Source organism: Arachis stenosperma, chromosome 6, assembly GCF_014773155.1.
Source record: "Arachis stenosperma cultivar V10309 chromosome 6, arast.V10309.gnm1.PFL2, whole genome shotgun sequence".
NCBI classification, from domain to species: domain Eukaryota; kingdom Viridiplantae; phylum Streptophyta; class Magnoliopsida; order Fabales; family Fabaceae; genus Arachis; species Arachis stenosperma.
In genome coordinates, this window is record NC_080382.1 from 58,782,847 (window position 1) to 58,810,325 (window position 27,479).

General features: G+C 38.3%; 1 non-coding gene across 1 annotated transcript; it reads right to left on the minus strand.

Moving 5' to 3' along the window:
- Positions 1-218: 218 nt before the first annotated feature.
- Positions 219-322, minus strand: LOC130937131 (small nucleolar RNA R71). The gene has a single exon (XR_009068363.1). It is a non-coding gene; the product is annotated as a small nucleolar RNA R71 (small nucleolar RNA).
- Between the last annotated feature and the right edge of the window lie 27,157 nt (positions 323-27,479).

A 27,479-nucleotide genomic window follows, 5' to 3' on the forward strand; every position in this document is an offset into this window, starting at 1 on the left:
AAGATCCCAATCAATATCTAACCACCTTCCTGAGAATATATGACACTGTGAAGTCTAATGGAGTCCATCCGGATGTCTATAGGCTACTTTTGTTCCCTTTTTCACTTAGGGACAAAGCATCCAAGTGGCTGGAGTCTTTCCCAAAGGAGAGCTTAACAAATTGGGAAGATGTGGTGAACAAATTTTTGGCAAGATTCTACCCTCCTCAAAGAATTAACAGGCTGAGAGCTGAGGTGCAAACTTTCAGGCAACAAGATGGTGAAACTCTCTATGAGGCATGGGAGAGATTCAAGGACTTAACAAGAAGATGCCCACCGGGCATGTTCAATGAGTGGGTTCAACTTCACATTTTCTATGAAGGTCTTTCTTATGAGTCAAAGAAAGCTGTAGACCATTCATCAGAAGAGTCTCTAAACAAGAAGAAAACCATTGAAGAAGCCATAGATGTCATTGAGACGGTAAAAAGAAGCCATAAAAAAACACCTCTCACGCGTCCGCGTCACCCACGCGAACGCGTGCCTCAAAATCGACGTAAAAAGGGTGTATGGCCGAAAGTTGAGCTAGAATTGGGCTGGACTCGTGCTAGTAGCACAAGACCTACCACGCGAACATGTTTCCCACGCGTCCACGCCGTTCTTTAAAACAAGGCCATCCACGCGATCACGTCCACCACGCGATCTTGTCACCCAATTTTTTGGCAAAATAAATTTTTCACCAGAGAGTTGTGCGGCCGCGAGGCTGCACTCACGCGGAAGGCACGAATCACTTCACGCAAACGCGTGGGTCACTTCATCGAAGCGCTACCTACGCAACCGCATGCCCCACGCGCTCGCATCGCCTGCGCCGCACAACTTATCCAGATCAACGCCAATTATCTTATTTTTTCTTTTATAATCCTAGTCTCTTCTATCTTTTCTTCTTTCTTCTTCCTTTTCTTACTTTCTTCTTCTTCATCTCTTTAACTTCTCATCCCTATTTACTTCCATTCTATTTCATTTAATTTATTTGCATATTTTTATTCATTGCATTATTTTCATTGGTTTTAGAAATTTATTTGTGTCATTATTTTGCTTGTGGATTATTAAGAAATTGTTTGACAATTATATATTATTTTTTTAGGGTTGCTTGCATGTTTAATTTACTACTTTCTATACCTTATTTAACATGCATGCTTTGTGTTTGTGAAAACGCCCATATGGCATTGTGCACTATTTTTAGTTTCTTTTAATCTACTACTCTAAATGCTTGCTTTTCACAAAACCCTTTCTCTATTTTATTAATTTTTATATAATTGTTATTACAAGCATATTGTTAGTTTGGAAGACTTGGTAATCTAACTTGGACATTGAATGCTTGATCTATGCTACTCATGCCTTTGCCAGCATGCCAATAAACATCTTGCATTTAACTGTCATCACAGGCACTTGCTATATTTCCATTGCTGACTTTTCACATGTAGTCATGACCATGTGTTAACGTTATTCTTCTTTACTATGCATTGATTACCACCTTCCCCGTTCTCTTCCTTGCTGGAACCCCTAGCTTTACCTGTTACTTTCTTTTTTCCCTTTTCAGGATGGCCACCAAGAAAGATAAAGAGAAAGCTACTCCCAAACCACTAGCAAGGAAAGGAACAAAAAGAGCACTAGCTGCGAAGCCACCCATCCACCTGTACATCTTAGCATGCACCGAGGACGGTGTAATCTTTAAGCGTGGGGAGGTCGATACCGATCTCCACGGGTTAGTTCTTCTCTTCTCAGCACCAATATTCTATTTTCTTTGTTTGTTCATTGTTGCATTGCATAATAGATTGCATGTGTAGTTGATTGTTTGCATTTAAGTACTACTTGGTTGAAAAATAATAAGTTTTTTTTTAAGACCCTATTTTTGGACATTTTCACAAATTTAAATTATAAAAAGAAGTTAATTAAAATTTTTTATGTGTTAAATTTGTTTGAAGATTGTAAATTGGAACATGGTTTTTGAGCTAAAGAACACACAACCCGTGAGATTTTGAGCTTAATTGCATGGTTACATTATTTAACCATAATATTTTATTCTTGTGTGTTTTCTTCTCTATGATTGTAATCTATATTTTGTTCCATTCTATATATCCATTATTTAGTGTATTTACATGCTTGCATATGATTGAGGCCATTACTTATTTTTGCTCACTTATCCCAAATAAGCCTACCATTTTATGTCACCCTTGTTAGCCACTTTGAGCTTTTTAACCCCCTTCTATTTCATAACCACATTACTAGCCTTAAGCAGAAAAAAAAAATAAAAATCTCAAGTTGAATCCTTGGTTAGCTTAAGATAGATATTGTGTATAATTTAAGTGTGGGGAATTTTATGGGAACATGGGATGATAGAAAAAAAAGAAGGGAATTAAATTGAATAAGATATTTAAAAATTTGGGAAGCATGCTCATGTGAAATCAAAATAATTAAATTACCATGTGCATTGATAAAAAAAATTATTAAGTAATTGAATAAGGGGATAAAAAAAATATTACCCCAAATGCAAAAAAAAAAAAGAATCAATGCACATGGGATAAAATTAAAAAATAAGTTTGATACATGAGTATGTAATACAAAAGTGAAAAAAAAATTTGGGTAGCTAGGTAAAGCATTTTAAATTATATAAAGTATGTATATGTTAGGTGAAGCATTTTATATATATATCCTTACCTTTACCTCAACCCCATTACAACCCTGAAAAGACCTCATGGTGTTTGCATTGGTATGCTAAATATTTGTTGATTGGTTGGATGAAGAACAAGGTTTAGAAAGCATGACTAGGAAAGAGTAGAGTGATTGACCCTAGACACTTGAGCGATTAGAGTGATATACACTACCAGTGAGGGTTTAATGCTTGATTCTATGTTCCCTGCTTTCATGAGCTATCTTCTTACAAGTTTACTTGTTTTCACTGTATGATTTGAATTAGTGGAATTTGATTCATATTTGTCTTGGAGAACTTATTTACTTTTAACCATGTAGGTAGAAACATTTTGCATGTAGTTGCATTCACATAGATAGGTTGCATTGCATACTCTCTTCACCCCTTTATAGCTTCTCTTGAGCTTAGCATGAGGACATGCTAATGTTTAAGTGTGGGGAGGTTGATAAACCACTATTTTATGGTTTATCTTGTCCTCAATTGAGTGGTTTTTATCAAGCCTTTGCCCACTTATTCATATGATTTGCATGGTTTTACATTCCCCTTCCTGATTTTGTGCTATGATTGAAAACATGCTTCTTTGGTTTTTATTTTCTTTTATTTAAATCATCTCTTATTATCATTCGATGTCTTCATATGTGTGTTAAGTGATTTCAGGAATTATAGGGCAAGAATGGCTTAGAGGATAGAAAGGAAGCATGCAAAAGTGGAAGGAATACAAGAAGTTGAAGAAATTGCTAAGCTATCTAGCCTGACCTCTTCGCACTCAAACGGTCATAACTTGAGCTACAAAGGTCCAAATGATGCGGTTTCAGTTGTGTTGGAAAGCTAATGTTTGGGGCTTCGATTTGATATATAATTTCCCATAGTGGCCATATAGATAGGCAATGTGAACGCGTGCTCCACGTGGACGCATCGCATCTGCGAAAATCAGCGTGACAGATTTCATAACCAGCGAATTCTGGGCTATTTCCGGCCCAGTTTCAAGCCCAGAAAATACAGATTAAAGGCTGCAAAGTGGAGGAATGAAGGGGAGAGGACTCATAATTCACTTTTCATAATTTAGATGTAGTTTTTAGAGAGAGGCTCTCTCCTCTCTCTTAGGATTTAGGATTAGGATTTCTATTAGGATTAGGATTTATTTCTTCTTCATCATAGGTTCAATGTTCCTTTACTTCAATTTCTCTTCTACTTTTATTCATTCTATTATTTTATTTTAGTTTGCCAAATTGGCTTATGAACCTTTCATGTTAGGATTTTCTTAACTAATGCAATTTGAGGTATTTTTAGATATATGATTTTTATTTAGATTTTTTACTATTGGCTTTGGTTGATTAATTGGTGACTCTTGAGTTATCAAACTCATCGTGATTGATAATTATTATCTTTGCTGATTAATTTAGATTCCTATAACTCTAGTCTTTCCTTAAGGAGTTGACTAGGACTTTAGGTGTTAAATTAATTTTTCCAGTTAACTGACCTTCATAGTTAGAGGTTGACTTAGTGGGAGCAAAAGTATAATTCTCATCACCATTGATAAGGATAACTAGGATAGGACTTCCAGTTTTCATACCTTGCCAAGAGTTTTATTAGTTATTAATTTATTAATTCCCTGCAATCTATTTTTCTCATTCAAAACCTTTTCAAACCCAAAATTACTGTTTTCCATAACCAATAATAAATTATATTTCCCTGTAATTCCTTGAGAAGACAACCCGAGGTTTGAATACTTCGGTTATTAAATTTTATTGGGTTTGTTACTTGTGACAACCAAAACGTTTGCAAGAAAGGTTGATTGCTTGGTTTAGAAACTATACTTGCAACGAGAATTTATTTGTGAAAATTCTAAACCATCAATCTTCAGTTCTTTAGTGCTCTTATCCAAACAGGGCCACCTACAAAGAAGAAGGATCCAGGGAGATTCCACATTCCTTGTGCTATAGGAGAGACAATGTTTGATAAACGGCTCTGTGACCGGGGAGCAAGCATTAACTTAATGCCTCTGTCCCTCATGAAAAAGCTTCAAATCAATGAGCTAACACCCACAGACGTAATCATCAAACCGGCTGACAAAATCCAAAAACAGGCAATAGGAGTGGTTGAGAACGTGTTAGTGAAGGTTGGGAACTACTTCCTTCCCACAGACTTTGCTATCCTGGAAATGGAAGAGAATCCTAGTCACCCCATCATTCTGGGAAGGCCATTCTTAGCCACAGCCAGAGCACTTATAGATGTGGAGCGAGGAGAGGTAGTATTGAGAATACATGATGAACAGCTCACCTTCAATGTTTTCAAACCCTCACAAGAATCAGATTATGATAACAAAAAGTCAGAGGAAGAGCACAAGAAAGAGCTGATGGAAGAGCCAAACAAAGGAGCACAAGCACCACACCACAGAACTCCTATGGTTAACAACCAATGTGATCAGAAGGAGCAATAGCCAAGTGTAACCCAAAAGGAACCAGACCCACCAGAGTCATATGAGACAAGCAACAAAATTTTCCTAAAAGAAAAAACTGCAAGTAGCAAGGTGACAGCAAGGGACAAAAAAAAGGCCCCAAGGGGATGGAAAAATAAGAAAATCCCTACAGAAGATTTCTCTCCAGGAGATGAAGTAGTCTCTGCCTACTTTTAATCTATACCACCTCATCTCCCCACCATTCCATCTCAGCTGCCTCCAGTATACACCATTAACAAAATCTTGTCCTTAGAACTTGTGGAGCTCCTTAACAAAACTAATGGAAACAGGTTCACTGCAAGGGGGGAAGATTTGAAGCACTACCAACTACCCTGACAGAGGCCGAACGTCAAGCTAATGACGCTAAAGAAGTGCTTTATGGGAGGCAATCCATGTTTTACACCCTCTCTCTTTAATCTCTAATAGTAGTAATAAAGCAAATTTTATGGATTCTAAATCAACTTCGACAAACAATATAAGAATCCCTACATGCAGCATATAGTACATGATAAGTTTGGTGTTCAAGGCACACCAAGAGGGCTTGAACACACTCAATGGTATGAGATTCTTTTTGAGTCTTGTTACACCATATGATCACAAACAAGTTTGGTGTTACCAATGTTGCATGCATGGAAAATTGAGTGGTCGATTGATTTGTATTCATGAAAAGCATTTAGTTATTTCAAAAACAATAGAAAAAGATTTTAATAGTAGCTATTTCACACTTTAATTCTTCCCACCAAAAATTCACTTAACCATTTTGCATTCCTTTTGTCATGTATAGGAAATCAAAAAGGGGATTGGTGGTACTTAATAGGACAATCAAAGAAGGGAGATTCAACCACTATACCAAGGAGACTACACACTTGTCTTCAAGGGGAGTATCTTTGGAAGTGTTGCCATTCAACATTGGGAGTTGGATAGCCTTGGAGACCGAACCAAGACCCTCATAAAAAAGGTGATCCTTATGCTCATCCAATGCCAAGCCCCAACCGTCCATCACTAAGCAATACCATCAATCCACACCCTTCAAACACCCACCATCTTTCTATATAAATGATCCTCATTCTACAACCTCTCTGTACATACTTGTTATTCTCATTCATCTCCCTTCCTTCTCTTGAACACACACATTTCATCCTCCACCAAAAGTTCCATACACACCCTCTTAGCCACGTCTTGTGAGCTGCGACCATATCAACTATCACTCATGGCATTGTCTAGCTCTAAAAGGTGAAAAGGGAAGGAACCTATAGAGCAGCCTCCATTTAATGAAAAGAAATTTAGAACCTTTTACCATGCACTACAATTTGGGTGGATGGCTGATAAAGAAGTCATATATGAGTTAGGCTTTCAAGTCACAAAAATTGAGTGCCCCAAAATCATAGAGAAGGTGGAAAAACATCGATGGGAGCTCCTCACCGATTCGATTACAAGGGTGAACACAACTCTGGTAAAAGAGTTTTATGCAAATGCGGTTAGACATGATAAGGCAGATGAATCCAATACAAGTTTCGTGAGAGGGGTAATGGTGGATTTTAGTCCCATGAGCATTATGAGAGTGCTAAAGCTGCAAACCATACCCTTTGTAGAAGAGAGCTATCACTCAAGAATAGATAACAACCCCAACCACGACTAAATTATGAAAGACATCTGTGTGCAGGGAGCGGATTGGACAGAGAGCCCCATGGGAAACCCAGATTTATAAAAAGAGGAGACCTCCTTCCTGAGGCTAAGGGGTGGTTCAAAATTATAAGGAGATCCTCCCAGCCGGAAACAACTCAGAGGTAAATCTTAAGAGAGCAACAATGGTGCAATGCATAATGAAGGGAGGAGAAATCAAGGTTCATGAACTCATAGCCCAAGGTATTCGGAAGTTGGCTGAGAAGAGTGATTCTGGAGGAAGGTTAGGCTACCCCAGCACTATTCTCCGCCTTTGCAACAAGGCTGGGGTGGTGTTCGAAGTTGGAAATCCTGAATGGATCAAAGTTGTCCTTCCTATTACTTTTCGTTGGATGCATGCTGCTGCACCTCCCCTACATCAACGAAGACTAAGAAAGAGGCCAGCCCATCGAGCTGAAGAAGGACAGCATCCACAGGAGCAAGCCCTAGCCACCTTAGACATGCACAAATTACAAGAGGCTATTGATACCTTGTCAAGGCAATGCATGGAAAATCAAGGGGCACAGAAGGAGCTTCAAATGCAAATAATGGTCCGCCAAGAAGAATCACTCTCTAGATGGATGAATCAGCAAAGGGAATGGTAAAAACAATTGATGGAACAGCAATTGGAACAAGGGAGACAATGGAGTGAGTCCTTCCATAACCTGAACCAAAAGAAAGATCAACAACAAGAAGCCATCCAAAATCTAATCAACATCCAAGCACATCAAGGTGCACACATTCATGAGATGCATAGGAAACAAAGAGAACAGGCAGATCTTTTCGATGAATACAGAGTATTTTCAGAAGGGGTTTACATGAGTGAAACTGGATATCATGTAAACACCCAAGCCAGGCTTGGGTACTTAGTCGGAAAACTACCTATATTACATCCTGGGATCACAAAATATGAGGACGTAAAAGATGAATTAGCACGAGTGGAACGAGAAAGGGCCGAAAAGAGTCATGAATCAGTAAGGAAGGCACTAGAAGATTGGAAAATAGCCAGAATAAATCGGATGAAAGGAAGCACAAGTGGACATAAAGAAGACAAGGAAGCAAAAAAACATGAGCATTCCAATAAGTGAAAGGTGGTGGAGTTCCTTCTTAGTTCTATCTCTTTCAAAGCTTTAAATAAGGAAAATCATGTATGAAATAGAACATGCTTCCATAGTAGCTTAGGAATCTTCAATTATGCTTTAAAATTTTGTTGCTTAGGTCCATGCTCACTAGTCTAATTTCCCTAGTGTTCATAGTCATCTTGCTTATATGTATGCTTGTCCTTTAAGCCAATCAAAAAGAAATTGTTAAGAAAAGAACAAGAGTGGAGTTATCTTGTAAAGTGAATTTTGAATGTTTGTGGTAGGGTGATTAATTAGCTAAGTTGGTTCACCAACAAGGTAGGAAGACAACTATCTAACCTGAATCCTATGCTTGAAACACATCCTATGAGACTAACCAAATAATAAAATCCCAATAAGAAAAGAGAAAGACCAATAAAAGTGAAAAGGAAAGAAAAATAATGAGAAATAATGCTAGGTACCAAGGGTTTGAATATTGAGGCATGTGTCTGTGGTGTTCATGTGCAAAGGATATGTTTGGATGAATAAGCTCTTAGGGGTGCCTTATCACCTGGTAACTTGGGTTAACTAATCTGGGATTATCAGCTGAAAGTCCACTATTAAGAGTAACATTTGCTACAGAGCACTTAGCAACCCAAAGAGGTGCTGGATACCAAGGTCTCAAGAAAGAAAAATAACAAACCATGTGTCTATGGTGTGTATGTATGGGGGAAAGAGACTTGAGGGAGTAAGTCCTTAGGGGTGTCTTAACACCTAGCACCTTGAACCAACTGGTTCGGGAGTGTTGGCTGAAAGCTTATCTTAAAGAGTCACCCTCTTACAGAGCACTCAGCCTAAAAATAAATGCAATAAATCCTGGAAGGGAAAGGAGAATCAATAATTAGGAAGTCTCAAAAGATGCAATCAAACAAGTGTTCAAGGGCATGATAAAGGCTTGAAACCTAGTAAAGGAATGAACCTAAGTTGCTATGCATGAAACCCCATAAACCAGGAATTTTACTTTTATCTTGTTCATCTTGTCTCGTTCATTCATTCTTCCTATGTTTTAGTACTTGCTTAGGGACAAGCAAGCTTTAAGTTTGGTGTTGTGATGCCAGAGCATCTAGGCCAGTTTCACTGACCTTTTCTTTACTGTTTTAGGGTAGTTTCATACATTTTCTTAGTGAATAAGGCAAGTTTTGGATGAAAATACACTTACACCTTGATTCAAGCAATTATTGTGAATTTTACATGATTTCATGAGGATTTTTCAAGGATTGAATGACAAATTGATGAGGCATAATCTCATGACTTGGGCTAGAGCTTTGATGCACTTTATTTGCTTGATTTCAGGACAAAGGAAGCAAGAAAGAACCATGTTAGGAGCCACGTTAATCTAATTAACGTGACGACTAACGTGGAACGGGAATGAGCTTGCAACGTTAATGAGAAAGGTGGTCGACAATAACACCTACGAAGCCATCATAAACCCACGTTAATTGCCATGTTAATTACATTAACGTGGTAGTTAACGTGGAGAAAAAGGGAGCTCCAGCGTTAGTGGTAAATGTGAACACCACTAACGCTACAAAGTGGCAATTGGCCACGTTAAGAGTCACGTTAACTTTATTAACGTGAACTCCAACGTGGAAGGTAAGACAATTCCAACGTTAGTGACACTCACCTTTGTCACTAACGTTGGATCAAGCTAGCATTGCCTATTCACGTTAAGACCACTAACGTGAAAGTTAACGTGGAGCTGAGATTGATGAGCCAACGTTAGTGACACTCACCATTGTCACTAACATTGGAGATGGCATTCACTACCACGTTAGTGGCCACGTTAACCTAGTTAACGTGAACTCTAACGTGGGGATGAGGGGCATTTGGAGCCTTAGTGACAAAGGTAAGTGTCACTAACGCTCTCAAAGATAGGCATGCCCACGTTAAGAGTCACGTTAGTTATACTAACGTGAACTCTAACGTAGGGAAAGAGGGGCACAAGGCAACGTTATTGGAAAAGGTGATTCCCAATAACGCTTGCGAAGGATCATAAGGCAACGTTAGTGGTCACGTTAGTGCCACTAACATTGAAGTTAACGTGAATATGAGGTTGGAACGTTAGTGAAAAAGGTGATTGCCACTAACGTTCTCGAACCCACATTCTCACTTAACGTTAACATCAATAACGCCCATGCCTAACTCACACTTTTCTGCAAGCTGAGCCTACTAAAGATTATAACTGCTTCAACTCAAGATCCAAGGCCCACATTCAAGACTCGAAGAACTCACTAGAAGATCAAGAAGAGTAGTATATATAGGAGTAGTTTTGAACTATAGAGAGGCTTGGCATTTTGGAGAACTACCCTCTGTATATTTACTTTTCTGCATTTTTCTAGCTAAGCATGTATTATTTTCTGCCATTTTCCATTTATAGAGCTATGAACAACTAAACCCCTTTCATTGGGTTAGGGAGCTCTGTTGTAATTTGATGGATCAATTATAGTTTTCATTCTTCTTCTTCTTTCTTTTCTCTTGATTTACTAGAAAGCTTTCGATCTTAATTCAATTGGTTTGTTGTCTTGGAAAAGAAGCTCTCCATAATTGGATCTCCTTTGAGCCTTGGAAAAGGGATGAGGAGATCATGCTAGAAATACTTTCTCATGTTGGACCAAATTGGGGTCTGGGCGGATATAGTGACATGTAATCCTCCCAACACTTTGATTCAAAAATACATGTGGTATAATCAGTGACCATACTTCATCTCTTCCCATGAGCAATTAAATCAAGAAATTGGGCAATTATTCAAGCTTAGAGAGATTGGGTTGCCAAGGAATTGGAACTCAATCACTTAACATTGCCAAGGAGATCAATAGATGCTTTGATTGAGGAAAAGATGAAAATGAATTTGATCCAGAGAATACAACATCTCCTGAGCCCAATGAATTCCCCATATCTGATCTTACCCATTTTTTTTACTTTCTGCCATTTATTTCCATGTTCATCTCCCCGATTCCCCATTTAAGATTCTGCACTTTATTTCCTGCAATTTATTTTCTTGCCATTTAATTTCCTCCAACATCAACTACACTCTGTTTAGCTCAACTAGCATATTCTTCCAACTAAGGTTGCTTGACTAATCAATCCCTGTGGGATTCAACCTCACTCTATTGTGAATTTTTACTTGACGACAATTCAGTATACTTGCCGAAGGGAAATTTGTTGAGAGACAAGTTTTCATGCATCAGGGAGGTTGGGGAACATTGGTTGGGATGAAAGTGAATTTTTGTATTTTTGTCAAATTTTGGGAATTGGGTGCATACTCATGCATTGAATGTAAAACCATATGCATTGATACTTTTGTATATACTTTATTGCAAAAAGAAAAAATAGATATATACAAAATAATATATATATATATATATATATGTCAAAAAAATAGAAAAGAAAGAAAAAGAAAAACAATAAGATGGGGACAAAATGCCCCAAGTAAATCTCAATAAAAAAAATCAATGCGTATGTGTAGTGACCAAAAATGGAATGCATGAGTGTGTGAAAAAGTGAAGAATGGGTAGTTAGGTTAGCTTTGAATTGTATAGGTTGTTATATAGGTTAGGTGGGAAGCTTAGGTTAATCAAAGATTCAAATTCTAGTCCACTTGACCATATGCATCCTTACCTTAACCCTAGCCCCATTACAACCTACGGGAAAGCCCTCATGATATTTGTATGCATGCATGAAATAATTGTTGATTGTTAGATGAAAAACAAATCTTGGAAAGCATGATTAGGGGAGAATTGAGTGAATCAACCCCATACACTTGAGTGCCTAGAGCGGATACACATCCGGTGAGGGTTCGATCGCTCAATTACGTGTTTCCACCTATTATCATCTTTTCTTGCAAGTTTGTAAAATCTTTCAATGATTCAATTCAATTGTGGGTTTGCTTTGATTGCTATGCTTTAGCCCTTGTACTTATATGTATTCTTGGAAATTGACTTATTTTGACCAAATAGTTGCATTCATTTAGATAGATTGCATTTAGTTAGTTTGCATTGAATAAATGTTGATACCCGTTACTTCTTTTTTGATTTTAACATAAGGACATGCTTAGTTTAAGTGTGGGGAGATTTGATAAACTCCAATTTTGTGGTTTATTTTGTGCTTAATTTGTGGGAATTTTATCATTTTCCCATATTTGTTCAATAAAATAGCATGGTTTTGTAATTCTCCCTTGAATTGTGCTTAAGTGTAAAAACATGCTTTTTAGGCCTTTAAATTGGTGATTTTAACTCACTTTAATTCCATCTGATACCTTGATATGTTTGTTGAGTGATTTCAGGTTCATAGGTGATGAGCGGATAATTTATATGCTTTTTGGCATTGTTTTTAGTATGTTTTTAGTATGTTTTAGTTAGTTTTTATTATATTTTTATTAGTTTTTAGTTAAAATTCACTTTTTTGTACTTTACTATGAGTTTGTGTGTTTTTCTGTGATTTCAGGTATTTTCTGGCTAAAATTGAGGGACCTGAGCAAAAATTTGATTCAGAGGCTGAAAAGGACTGCAGATGCTGTTGGATTCTGACCTCCCTACACTTGCAGTGGATTTTCTGGAGCTACAAAAGTTCAATTGGCGCGCTCTCAACTGCGTTGGAAATTAGACATCCTAGGCTTTCCAGCAATATATAATAGTCCATACTTTGCCCGAGATTTGATGGCTCAAACCGGTGCTTCAAATCAGCTCAAAACTGCCCGGCGTTAAACGCCGGAACTGGCACAAGAATGGAAGTTAAACGCCCAAATTGGCACAAAAGCTGGCGTTTAACTCCAAGAAAAGTCTTTACACGAAAATGCTTCAATGCTCAGCCCAAGCACACACCAAGTGGGCCCGGAAGTGGATTTTTATGTCATTTACTCATTTCTGTAAACCCTAGGCTACTAGTTCTCTACATATAGGACCTTTTGCTATTGTACTCTCATCTTGGTTCTTCTGGTTCCCTCTCTCGGGCCAAAGCCAATGATCACTATTATCACTTATGTATTTTCAACGGTGGAGTTTCTACACACCATAGATTAAGGTGTGGAGCTCTGCTGTACCTCGAGTATTAATGCAATTACTATTGATCTTCTATTCAATTCGGCTTATTCTTGTTCTAAGATATCACTTGTTCCTCAACTTGATGAATGTGATGATCCGTGACACTCTTCATCATTCTCACCTATGAATGTGTGCCTGACAACCACCTCCGTTCTACCTTAGATTGAGTGGATATCTCTTGGATCCCTTAATCGGAATCTTCGTGGTATAAGCTAGAACTGATGGCGGCATTCAAGAGAATCCGGAAGGTCAAAACCTTGTCTGTGGTATTCTGAGTAGGATTCAAGGATTGAATGACTGTGACAAGCTTCAAACTCCTGAAGGCTGGGCATTAGTGACAGATGCTAAAGAATCACTGGATTCTATTCCAACCTGATTGAGAACCGACAGATGATTAGCCGTGCTGTGACAGAGCGCGTTGAACATTTTCACTGAGAGGACGAGACTGTAGCCACTGACAACGGTGATGCCCAACATACAGCTTGCCATGGAAAGGAGTAAGAAGGATTGGATGAAGACAGTAGGAAAGTAGAGAGACGGAAGGGACAAAGCATCTCCATACGGTTATCTGAAATTCTCACTAATGAATTACATAAGTATCTCTATCTTTATGCTTTATTCATATATCATTTATAACCATTTGAATCTGCCAGACTGAGATTTACAAGGTGACCATAGCTTGCTTCATACCAACAATCTCCGTGGGATCGACCCTTACTCGCGTAAGGTTTATTACTTGGACGACCCAGTGCACTTGCTGGTTAGTTGTGCGAAGTTGTGATAAAGAGTTGAGATTTCAATTGAGCGTACCATGTTGATGGCGCCATTGATGATCACAATTTCGTGCATCAAGTTTTTGGCGCCGTTGCCGGGGATTTTTGAGTTTGGACAACTGACGGTTCATCTTGTTGCTTAGATTAGGTATTTTTCTTCAGAGTTCTTAAGAATGAATTCTAGTGTTTCAAGGTGATGTTCTTATCATCACCAAAGCTGATTGATTCTCATCAATTTAGCTCTTGAATGTAATGTCCTGCTGAAGCTTGGCTAGCCATGTCTAATTTCTTTAGACTAAAGCTTTAGACTAACATTGCATGATTCCTAGAATTCTCATTAAGAATTTTGATATCTTTATTTTTCTTTTCCACTCAATTTTCGAAAAAAACCAAAAAAAATTACAAAATCATAAAAACCAAAAATATTTTTGTTTCTTGTTAAGTCTAGTGTCTCATTTTAAGTTTGGTGTCAATTGCATGTTTCTTTTTTCTTGCATTTTCTTTGAATTCATTCATGTGTCTTTATTGATCTTCAAGTTGTTCTTGATGATTCCCTTACTCTGATCTTTAAATTCTCTTGTCTTGAGTGTTTTGTTGTTTCTCATATGCATTCTCATTTTCTTAGTGTTAGTAGTATACAAACTGCTAAGTTTGGTGTCTTGCATGCATTGTTTATTTGATTGCATTTTGATTATTCCTCATTATTAAAAATCCAAAAAAAAATTTTTAATTTGTGTCTTTTCAAGTCAATAATACAGAGAATTGAAGATTCAGAACATACAGCAGAGGAATTACACAGAAAAAGCTGGGCGTTCAGAATGCCCAGTGAAGAAGGAAAACTGGCGTTTAAACGCCAACCAGGGTGCCTGGTTGGGCGTTTAACGCCCAAAAGGGTAGTGTTTTGGGCGTTAAACGCCAGAATGTATACCGTTCTGGGCGTTTAACGCCAGGATGGCACAAGAGGGGAGATTCTGTTTTTAACTCAAATTTTTTTTCAAGTTTTCAAATTTTTTCAAAATAAAATCTTTTTCAAATCATATCTTTTTAATCATATATTTTCAAAATCAATTTCTATCAATTAATGATTTGATTCAACATCTCAGAATATGTTGCCTTTTCTGTTGAGAAAGGTTTAATGTATGAATCATATCTTTCTTGTTAGCCAAGTCATTAGTTTTCAAAATCAAATCTTTTTTTTTAATTGTTTTTCAAATCATATCTTCTCAATCATATCTTTTTAAAACTATATCTTTTCAATCATATCTCTTTAATCACATCTTTTTCAAAATAGTTTTCAATCATATCTTTGTAATTTCTTATTTCAAAATCTTTTTCAAAAATCACTTGATTACTTTTCCACTCTTAGTTTTCAAAAATCAATTAGTTTTTTTCAACATGTTTTTAAAATCTTTTACTTAATTTTCAAAAATTTCTTCCCCTCTTCTCACATCCTTCTATTTATGGACTAACACTCCTCCTCAATGCACAATTCGAACTCTGTCTTTGGTGATAAGTTCAAATTCTTCTACCTCCTCCTTCTATTTTTCTTTTCCTTTGACACCTTAAGGAATCTCTATACTGTGACATAGAGGATTCCATATTTTCTTGTTCTCTTCTCTTTCATATGAGCAGGAGCAAAGACAAAAGCATTCTTGTTGAGGCTGACCCTGAACCTGAAAGGACCTTGAAGCGAAAGCTAAGAGAAGCTAAAGCACAACTCTCTATAGAGGATCTAACAGAAATCTTCAAAAAAGAAGAACCCATGGCAGCCGAAAACAACAACAATGCCAACAATGCAAGAAAGGTGCTGGGTGACTTTACTGCACCCACTCCCGACTTCTATGGGAGAAGCATCTCTATCCCTGCCATTGGAGCAAACAACTTTGAGCTTAAGCCTCAATTAGTTTCTCTAATGCAACAGAATTGCAAATTCCATGGACTTCCATTGGAAGATCCTCATCAGTTTTTAGCTGAATTCTTGTAAATCTGTGACACTGTCAAGACCAATGAGGTTGACCCTGAGGTCTACAGACTTATGCTATTCCCTTTTGCTGTAAGAGACAGAGCTAGGATATGGTTGGACTCACAACCTAAAGAAAGCCTGAACTCTTGGAAAAAGCTAGTCAATGCCTTCTTGGCAAAGTTCTTTCCACCTAAAAAATTGAGTAAGCTAGAGTGGAAGTCCAAACCTTCAGACAGAAGGAAGGTGAATCCCTCTATGAAGCTTGGGAAAAATACAAACAATTGATCAGAAAGTGTCCTTCTGACATGCTTTCTGAATGGAGCATAATAGGTATCTTCTATGATGGTCTGTCTGAACTGTCCAAGATGTTATTGGATAGTTCTGCTGGAGGATCTCTTCATCTGAAGAAGACGCCTGCAGAAGCTCAAGAGCTCATTGAAATGGTTGGAAATAACCAATTCATGTACACTTCTGAAAGGAATCCTGTGAGCAATGGGACGAATCAGAAGAAAGGAGTTCTTGAGATTGATACTCTGAATGCCATATTGGCTCAGAACAAAATATTAACTCAGCAAGTCAATTTGATTTCTTAAAGTCTGTCTGGAAAGCAAAATGCACCAGGCAGTACTAAGGATGCCTCATCTGAAGAAGAAGCTTATGATCCTGAGAACCCTTCAATGGAAGAGGTGAATTACATGAGAGAACCCTATGGAAACACCTATAATTCTTCATGGAGAAATCATCCAAATCTCTCATGGAAGGATCAACAGAGACCTCAACAAGGTTTCAACAACAATAATGGTGGAAGAAACAGGTTTAGCAATGGCAAGCCTTTTCCATCATCTTCTCAGCAACAGACAGAGAATTCTAAGCAGAGCCACTCTGACTTAGCAACCATGGTCTCTGATCTAATCAAAACCACTCAAAGTTTTATGACTGAAACAAGGTCCTCCATTAGAAACTTGGAGGCACAAGTGGGACAATTGAGCAAGAAAATTACTAAACTCCCTCCTAGTACTCTTCCAAGCAATACAGAAGAGAATCCAAAAGGAGAATGCAAGGCCATTAACATAACCCACATGGCCGAACTTGGAGAGGAGGAAGAGGCAGAGATCGCCACTGAGGAAGACCTCAATGGACATCCACTGGCCTCCAATGAGTTCCCTAATGAGGAACCATGGGAATCTGAGGCTCACACTGAGACCATAGAGATTCCATTGGATTTACTTCTGCCATTCATAAGCTCTGATGAGTATTCTTCCTCTGAAGAGGATGAATATGTCACTGAAGATCAAGTTGCTAAGTACCTTGGAGCAATCATGAAGCTAAATGACAAGTTATTTGGTAATGAGACTTGGGAGAACGAACCTCCTTTGCTCACCAAAGAACTGGATGACTTGTCTAGGCAGAAATTACCTCAAAAGAGACAAGATCCTGGGAAGTTCTTAATACCTTGTGCCATAGGCACCATGACCTTCAAGAAGGCCTTGTGTGACCTAGGGTCAAGTGTAAACCTCATGCCTCTCTCTGTAATGGAGAAGTTAGGGATCTTTGAGGTACAAGCCGCAAGAATCTCACTAGAGATGGCAGACAATTCAAGAAAATAAGCTTATGGGCTTGTAGAGGATGTTCTGGTAAAGATTGAAGACCATTACATCCCTGCTGATTTCATAGTCCTAGAAACTGGGAAGTGCATGGATGAATCCATCATCCTTGGCAGACCCTTCCTAGCCACAGCAAAGGCTGTGATTGATGTGGACAGAGGAGAATTGATCATTCAAGTGAATGAAGAATCCTTTGTGTTTAAGGCTCAAGGATATCCCTCTGTCACCATGGAGAGGAAGCATGAAGAGCTTCTCTCAAAACAGAGTCAAACAGAGCCCCCACAGTCAAACTCTAAGTTTGGTGTTGGGAGGTCACAACCAAATTCTAAGTTTGGTGTTGAACCCCCACATTCAAACTCTAAGTTTGGTGTTGGGAGGTTCCAACATTGCTCTGAGTATCTGTGAGGCTCTATGAGAGCCCACTGTCAAGCTACTGACATTAAAGAAGCGCTTGTTGGGAGGCAACCCAATGTTATATTTATCTATTTTTCTTTGTTATTTTATGTTTTTTGTAGGTTGATGATCATGAGAAGTCATAAAATCAGTTGAAAAAGCAAAAAACAAAATGAAAAACAGAAAGAAAAACAGCACACCCTGAAGGAAGATCTTGCTGGCGTTTAAACGCCAGTAAGGGCAGCAAATGGGCGTTTAACGCCCAGTCTGGCACCATTCTGGGCGTTTAACGCCAGAAAGGGGCACCAGACTGGCGTTAAACGCCAGAAAAGGGCAAGAAGTTGGCGTTAAACGCCAGAAATGGGCACCAGCCCGGCGTTTAACGCCAGAATTGGCATGAAGAGCATTTTTGCTCACTACTTGGTGCAGGGATGAATTTTCCTTGACAACTCAGGATCTGTGGACCCCACAGAATCCCCACCTACCCCACCACCCTCTCTCTTCTTCTTCACCCATTCACCAATCACCTCAACCACTCTTCCCCAAAAACCCCTCACCTATCGAATCCCATCTTTCTCTTCACCACTCACATCCATCCTTCATAAAACCCCACCTACCTCACCATTCAAATTCAAACCACTTTCCCTCCCAAACCCACCTATTCATAACCAAACCCTAACCCTCTCTCCACCCCTATATAAACCCATCTTCACTCCTTCATTTTCACACAATCTAAACACTACTTCTCCCCCTTTGGCTGAACCACAAAGCCATCTCCATCTCCTCTATTTCTTCTTCTTCTACTCTCTTCTTTCTTCTTTTGCTCGAGGACGAGCAAACCTTCTAAGTTTGGTGTGGTAAAAGCATTGCTTTTTGTTTTTCCATAACCATTTATGGCATCCAAGGACGGAGAAACCTCTAGAAAGAGGAAAGGGAAGGCAAAAGCTTTTACCTCCGAGTCGTGGGAGATGGAGAGATTCATCTCAAGGGTGCATCAAAACCACTTCTATGAAGTTGTGGCCATGAAGAAGGTGATCCCCGAGGTCCCTTTCAAACTCAAAAAGAGTGAATACCCGGAGATCCGACATGAGATTCGAAGAAGAGGTTGGGAAGTTCTTACCAACCCCATTCAACAAGTCGGAATCTTAATGGTTCAAGAGTTCTATGCTAATGCATGGATCACCAAGAGCCATGATCAAAGTGTGAACCCGAACCCAAAGAATTGGCTTACAATGGTTCGGGGGAAATGCTTAGATTTTAGTCCGGAAAATGTAAGGTTGGCATTCAACTTGCCATGATGCAAGGAGATGAACACCCTTACACTAGAAGGGTCAACTTTGATCAAAGGTTGGACCAAGTCCTCATAGACATTTGTGAAGAGGGCGCTCAATGGAAGAGAGATTCAAGAGGGAAGCCGGTTCAACTAAGAAGGCATGACCTCGAGCCCGTGGCTAGGGGATGGTTGGAGTTTATCCAACCCTCAATCATTCCCACTAGCAACCGGTCCGAAGTTACTATAGACCGGGCCATCATGATTCATAGCATCATGATTGGAGAGGAAGTAGAAGTTCATGAGGTTATAGCCGAAGAACTTTATAAGGTAGCGGACAAGTCCTCTACCTTGCAAGGTTAGCCTTTCCTCATCTCATCTGTCACCTCTATTATTCTGTTGGAATTGACATAGAGGGAGACACCCTCATTGATTAGGACAAGCCCATCACTAAGAAAAGGATGGAGCAAACAAGAGATCCCACTCATCATGAAATCCCTGAGATACCTCAAGGGATGCACTTTCCACCACAAAACTATTGGGAGCAAATCAACACCTCCCTAGGAGAATTGAGTTCCAACATGGGACAACTAAGGGTTGAGCACCAAGAATATTCCATCCTCCTCCATGAAATTAGAGAAGATCAAAGAATCATGAGAGAGGAACAACAAAGGCAAGGAAGAGACATTGAGGAGCTCAAGCACTCCACAAGATCTTCAAGAGGAAGAACAAGCCGCCATCACTAAGGTGGACCCGTTCTTTAATTTCCTTGTTCTTTATTTTCCTATTTTTCAAATTTTAATGCTTATGTTTATCTATGTTTGTGTCTTATGATCATTAGTGTCTTAGTGTCTATGCCTTAAAGTTATGAATGTCCTATGAATCCATCACCTTTCTTGAATGAAAAATGTTCTTAATTGAAAAAAAAGAGAAGAATTGCATGAATTTTGAATTTTATAACAGATTAATTATTTTGATGTGGTGGCAATACTTTGTTTTTTGAATGTATGCTTAAACAGTGCATATGTCTTTTGAATTTGTTGTTCATGAATGGTTGGCTCTTGAAAGAATGATGAGAAAGGAGACATGTTACTGAGGATCTGAAAAATCATAAAAATGATTCTTGAAGCAAGAAAAAGCAGTGAAAAAAAAACAAAAAAAAAAGAAATAAAGTTGTGATCCAAGGCAAAAAGAGTGTGCTTAAGAACCCTGGACACCTCTAATTGGGGACTCTAGCAAAGCTGAGTCACAATCTGAAAAGGTTCACCCAATTATGTGTTTGTGGCATGTATGTATCCGGTGGTAATACTGGAAGACAGAGTGCTTTGGGCCACGGCCAAGACTCATAAAGTAGTTGTGTTCAAGAATCATCATACTTAACTAGGAGAATCAATAACACTATCTGGATTCTGAGTTCCTATAGAAGCCAATCATCCTGAATTTCAAAGGATAGAGTGAGATGCCAAAACTGTTCAGAGGCAAAAAGCCAAAAGCCCCGCTCATCTAATTAATACTGATCTTCATAGATGTTTTTTGAATTCATTGCATATTATCTTCTTTTTATCTTATTTGATTTTCAGTTGCTTGGGGATAAACAACAATTTAAGTTTGGTGTTGTGATGAGCGGATAATTTATACGCTTTTTGGAATTGTTTTTAGTATGTTTTTAGTATGTTTTAGTTAGTTTTTATTATATTTTTATTAGTTTTTAGTTAAAATTTACTTTTCTGGACTTTACTATGAGTTTGTGTGTTTTTCTGTGATTTCAGGTATTTTCTGGCTGAAATTAAGGGACCTGAGCAAAAATCTGATTCAGAGGCTGAAAAGGACTGCAGATGCTGTTGGATTCTGACCTTCCTGCACTCGAAGTGAATTTTCTGGAGCTACAGAAGCCCAATTGGGGCGCTCTCAACTGCGTTGGAAATTAGACATCCTGGGCTTTCCAACAATATATAATAGTCCATACTTTGTCCGAGATTTGATGGCCCAAATCGGCGCTCCAAATCAGCTCAAAACTGCCCAGCGTTAAACGCCGGAACTGGCACAAGAATGGGAGTTAAACGCCCAAACTGGCACAAAAGCTGGCGTTTAACTCCAAGAAAAGTCTCTAAACGAAAATGCTTCAATGCTCAGCCCAGGCACACACCAAGTGGGCCCGGAAGTTGATTTTTATGTCATTTACTCATTTCTGTAAACCCTAGGCTACTAGTTCTCTAGATATAGGACCTTTTGCTATTGTACTCTCATCTTGGTTCTTCTGGTTCCCTCTCTGGGGCCAAAGCCAATGATCACTATTATCACTTATGTATTTTCAACGGTGGAGTTTCTACACACCATAGATTAAGGTGTGGAGCTCTGCTGTACCTCGAGTATTAATGCAATTACTATTGTTCTTCTATTCAATTCGGCTTATTCTTGTTCTAAGATATCACTTGTTCCTCAACATGATGAATATGATGATCCGTGACACTCATCATCATTCTCACATATGAACGTGTGCCTGACAACCACCTCCGTTCTACCTTAGATTGAGTGGATATCTCTTGGATCCCTTAATCGGAATCTTCGTGGTATAAGCTAGAACTGATGGCGGCATTCAAGAGAATTCGGAAGGTCTAAACCTTGTCTGTGGTATTCTGAGTAGGATTCAAGGATTGAATGACTGTGACGAGCTTCAAACTCCTGAAGGCTGGGCGTTAGTGACAGACGCAAAAGAATCACTGGATTCTATTCCAACCTGATTGAGAACCGATAGATGATTAGCTGTGCTGTGACAGAGCGCGTTGAACATTTTCACTGAGAGGACGAGACTGTAGCCACTGACAACGGTGATGCCCAACATACAGCTTGCCATGGAAAGGAGTAAGAAGGATTGGATGAAGACAGTAGGAAAGCAGAGAGACGGAAAGGACAAAGCATCTCCATACGCTTATCTGAAATTCTCACCAATAAATTACATAAGTATATCTATCTTTATGCTTTATTCATATATCATTTATAACCATTTGAATCTGTCTGACTGAGATTTACAAGGTGACCATAGCTTGCTTCATACCAACAATCTCCGTGGGATCGACCCATACTCGCGTAAGGTTTATTACTTGGACGACCCAGTGCACTTGCTGGTTAGTTGTGCGAAGTTGTGATAAAGAGTTGAGATTTCAATTGAGCGTACCATGTTGATGGCGCCATTGATGATCACAATTTCGTGCATCAATAGGGCAAGTATTGGATGGAAGAAATGAGAAGAAAAGCATACAAAGTGGAGAATGCATGAAGAAACCAAGAATTGGGAATGCATCAATGGGCACGCACGCGTACAAGGCGCGCGCGTAAAAGTGAGTTCGCCTAAGGATACTCGCACGTGACTCACTTAAAGGCAAATTGCTGGGGGCGATTTTTGAGCAGCCCAGGCCCAATTCCAACCTGTTTCTGAGTGTATTTCATGCAGAATTGAAGCCCAAGCAAGGGGGAGCAATTGGTTGAAGTGGTAGCATCATGTAGTTTAGTTTCTAGAGAGAGAAGCTCCCTCTTCTTTCTAGAATTAGGTTAGGTTAGGTTAATCTCTTCTAGATCTAGGTCTAATTTCATGTTTCCATCTCATTTCCTTTATGATTTCTTGCTTCTACTATTTTATTCTCATGGTTTGTAGTGTTAATTTTCCTCTTTTCTCTCTTTTATAATCATGCACTCATGATGGATTTGGTTTATTTTTAATGCAATTTAATATTTGATGTTCTTTTATTGTTCATTTGAATTGTGATTTTATCTTTCCTTACAATTGGTAGTTGGTAGATTTATATTTCTTGCACTTTTACTATGCTTTCCTTGTATGCCTTCCAAGTGCTTGACAAAATGCTTGGAAAGATGTTAGAGTAGAATTTTATGCTCTTGGTTTGGGAAGGTAACTTAGGAACTCTTGAGTTACTAATGTCCAAGTGATTGATGATTGGGATCCATTGACCTTAGATCTCACTAATTGAATTGGTGGAGAACTAGGACTTATGGACTTGGATTGACATAGCTCATTTGACTTTCCTTTTATCATTTAGAGGATGACTTAATGGGGTTGATCCTTGCTAATTCTCATGTTGTGGTTAGTGATAAGGATAGAGATCCTTGACCACCAATCCTTGCCAAGGCCTTTTTGTTATTTGAATTTCCTTATCATTTACTTTTCATGTCTTATATTCCAAAAACCCCAAAATATTCCCTGACAGCCAATAATTGACCATTTCATTGCAATCCTCGTGAGACGACCCGGAGTCCAAATACACCGGTTAAATCTTATTTGGGGTTTGTTCTTTGTGACAACCAATTTTTTGCATGAAAGGATTATAGTTGGTTTAGAAACTATACTTTACAACGAGACTTCATTTGTGAAATTCTAGACCGTCAAAAATTAGTTCATCAAGAAGCTCTGTTTATTCAAATGAATTGATAGCTTTTCTTTTGTTATCAATTCAAGTGGGTTTCTCCAAGAGGAAACTCTTGTTCTTCACAGATCCAATCACTACCGAGAGGGGGTTGGATCTATTTGAATTTTGTGATGAACTTGAGAAAGGAGTCATAGAATTCACTTTAGAGTTCATCTTTTCGTAATTCTCTTGATTGATATACTTTGGGTTGATATGTGAGATGTAACCACCCTTGGTTGAGATCTTGAGAATTGTGTGGCATGAAGGATTAGCTATTGAGCTTTATCTCTTCTCATGAACAATTAGATCACAAGAGTGGCAATTGATTATGTTGAGAGAAATTGAGCCACCAAGAGATTGGGGCTCAATTATTCACAATCCGCCATGGATCTATCCCCATGATTGAGAAGGAATTGATCATCATCAATTCATGAGAATTTACACCTCTGATCCTTAGTGATCTCTACCATCAATTCTCATTTCCTTTGTTCTTTAGTTATTTTGAATGCCTACTACCCAATTCCCTTTTATAATCAAGCAATTTAACATTCCTACTCTTTAAATTCAGCTTTCAATTACTTGCACTTTACTTCTTTTCTCTTTAAAAATTTTCACTCTATTTTCTTGGAATTTACTCTTGATGTCATTTAAGTTTCTTGCCATTTAAGTTTCAGTTATTTACTTTCAGTCAGTTAATTTGCTTTCCTTACTTTAGTTCTTTTGATTACTTGTCATTACATTTCCAGCAATTACATTCAAGATATGAATTCTCATGAAACAAAACAATGTTTGCCTAACTAAACTACCATTTAACCGAAGTTGCTTAAGCTACCAAGCTCCGTTGGATCGACCTCACTCCGGTGAGTTTTACTACTTGATACAATCCGGTATACTTGCCGGTTACGTGAAGAATCTTAATTTTCAATGATTAAGTGAATGGTAGTCTAGATTAGGCATTTTCCTTTTCTTTGTTAAGCCCACTAACTGTTTAAGATTTTGTTTCACTAACTTTAACTTCACTCTAGCAATAGAGTGCTTCACTTGTGTTGTTGATTTGTGTGTGTTGTATGTCAGAGGCAAGGAGAGAAGCATCCAATTTTTTTGACCCTGAACCTGAGAGAACCCTCTGGAGACTAAGAAGGGAAGTAAGAGGAAAGAGGGTAATTGGTGAAGAGGACTCAGAAGGAGAGGACCAAGTCATGGAGGGTAATTTGCATAACCCACCTGAGGGAGTTGCCAACAATAATGGCCCACCTCAAAGGAGAGTTATAGCTTCCTACACATTCCCAAATCCAAGAAACTGAAGGAGTAGCATACTCACTCCTAATGTTCATGCAAACAAATTTGAGTTGAAGTCTCAGCTCATCACTTTGGTACAAAACAATTATTCTTATGGAGGGGGCCTCTTGAAGACCCTAATCAACACTTGTCTGTTTTTCTGAGGATACCTGATATTGTTAATACAAATGGAGTACATCCAGACATTTACAAGTTGTTGTTATTTCCATTTTCTTTGAGGGACAATGCATCTCAATGGCTGGAGACATTCCCCAAAGAATGCATCAACACTTGGGATGATTTGGTGAACAAGTTCTTATCTAAGTTCTATCCACCCCAGAGGATCATCAGATTGAAGATATAGGTGCAAACATTCACTTAAATGGATGGAGAATCATTTTATGAGGCATGGAAAAGATACAAATCTTTGATTAGAAAATGCCCACCTGAGATGTTTAGTGAATGGGATAGACTTCAGAATTTCTATGATGGTTTGACTCTAAAAGTTCAAGAGTCCTTGGATCACTCTGTAGGAGGCTCACTACAATTGATGAAGACAGCCGAGGAAGCCTAGAATCTCATAGACACTATGGCCAACAACCAATACTTCTATGCACAATAGAGGCAATGCCAACCAGTTCAAAAGAAGGGTGTGTTGGAACTAGAAGGAGTGGATACTATCTTGGCACAAAACAAGTTGATGCACCAATAAATCCAACAGCAGATAGAGTTGATGGCGAAAAAAATAGATGACATCCAATTAGCCTCAGTGAGCACAACAAGTCAACCTTTAATTGAATGGAGTCAAAGTGAAGCAAGCAACATTGAGCAGTGACGAACGGGTTTTTACTAGTAAAGAATTTTACAAATAAAGTCTCATTGGATTTTTGAAAGGTTTGAACATGGAATGTAAATGATAAGGAAGTAAACTAATTATCATGAAAACCCTTGCAAGGTATAAGAACTGGACGTCCTATCCTAGTTATCCTTATCAATTGTGATGAGAATTGGCTTTTGCTCCCACTTAGTCAACCTCTAACTATGAAGGTATGTTAAGTGGATAAATCAATTTGATTCCTCAGGTCCTAGTCAATTCCTAAGAAAAAACTAGAGTTAGGGGAATTCAAATTAAATAGCAAAGAATTCCAATTTTCAATCAACAAGGAGTTTGATAACTCATGTGTCTCCAATAACTCAACACAAGCTAAGAATGTAAAAAGCTAAATTAAAATCATGAATATGAAATACCTCAAACTGCATTAAATAGAGAAATCAAATTAAACATGAGAATTCATAAACCAAGTAGCAACATCAAATAATCAACAAAGGAAAATCATTAAACTAGAGTACTAGAAGAATTAAAAGTAGAAGAGAGATCCTAATCCTAAAACCTAAGAGAGAGAGTAGAGAGTCTCTCTCTCTAAAAACTACATCTAAAACCTAAAATTGTGTGAATAATGAATATTCTCCCAATGAATGGATGCATTCCCCCACTTTATAGCCTCTAATCTGTGTTTTATGCGCCAAAAATTGGGTCAAAAATAGCCCAAAAATCGCCTCCAGCGATTTCTGATACGTCCAGCACGTGGCAAAGTCACACGTACGCGTCGTCCACGCATACGCGTAGATTGAGTTTTCTCCAAGTCACGTGTGTGCGTGATCCACGCGTGCGTGTTGCTTATCTTCAGAGCAGCTATAGCAAATTATATATCGTTGCAAAGCCCCGGATGTTAACTTTCCAACGCAACTAAAATTGCATCATTTGGACCTCTGTAACTCAAGTTATAGTCGATTTAGTACCAAGAGGTCAGGTTAGACAACTTTAGCAGTTTCTTCAGTTTCTTGTATTCCTACCACTTTTGCATGCTTCCTTTCCATTTTCTAAGCCATTCCTGCCCTGTAATCACTGAAATAACTTAACACAGATATCACGGCATTGAATGGTAATAAAAGAGGATTAATATTAGCAAATATAAGGCCAAAGAAGCATGTTCTCAATCATAGCACAAAGTTAGGAAGGGAAAATGTAAAACCATGCAAATAGTATGAATAAGTGTGCAAAGGCTTGATAAAAATCACTCAAATTAGCACAAGATAAACCATAAAATAGTGGTTAATCAATCTCCCCACACTTAAACATTAGCATGATCTCATGCTAAGCTCAAGGAGACAAAAGGAATGAATGGGGGAAAGTAAGACTCATGAAATGCAACCTATATATGAATGCAACTATATGCTAAGATGGTTCTATCAACTTGGTCAAAAGTAAACAAGTTTTTCAAGACAAAAATAGATTAGGTTCCACTAATTCAAATCATACAATAAAAGACAAGTAAACTTGTAAGAGGATAGCTTATGAAAGAAGAGAACATAGAATTAAGCATTGAACCTTCACTGGTAGTGTATATGCACTCTAATGTCTCAAGTGTCTAGGGTTGATCACTCTATTCTTCTCTAGTCATGCTTTCTAAAACTTTGTTCTTCATCTAACCAATCAATAAATATTTAAAATACCAATGCAAACATCATGAGGTCTTTTCAGGGTTGTAATGGGGCAAAGGTGTGGGTGAGGATATATGTATGGCTAAGTGAGCCAAAATATGAATCTTTGACTAACCTAAGCTTTCACCTAACACAGACACATATTCTATGTAACTCTAAAATCATGCCTAGCTACCCATAATTTCCACTTTTGTATCACATACTCATGTACCAAATATTTCTTTTGATTTTATCACATATGCATTAACCTTTCATTAAACTTAACATTGGGATAATTTTGTCCCCTATTTATTTTATTTTGTATATATATATT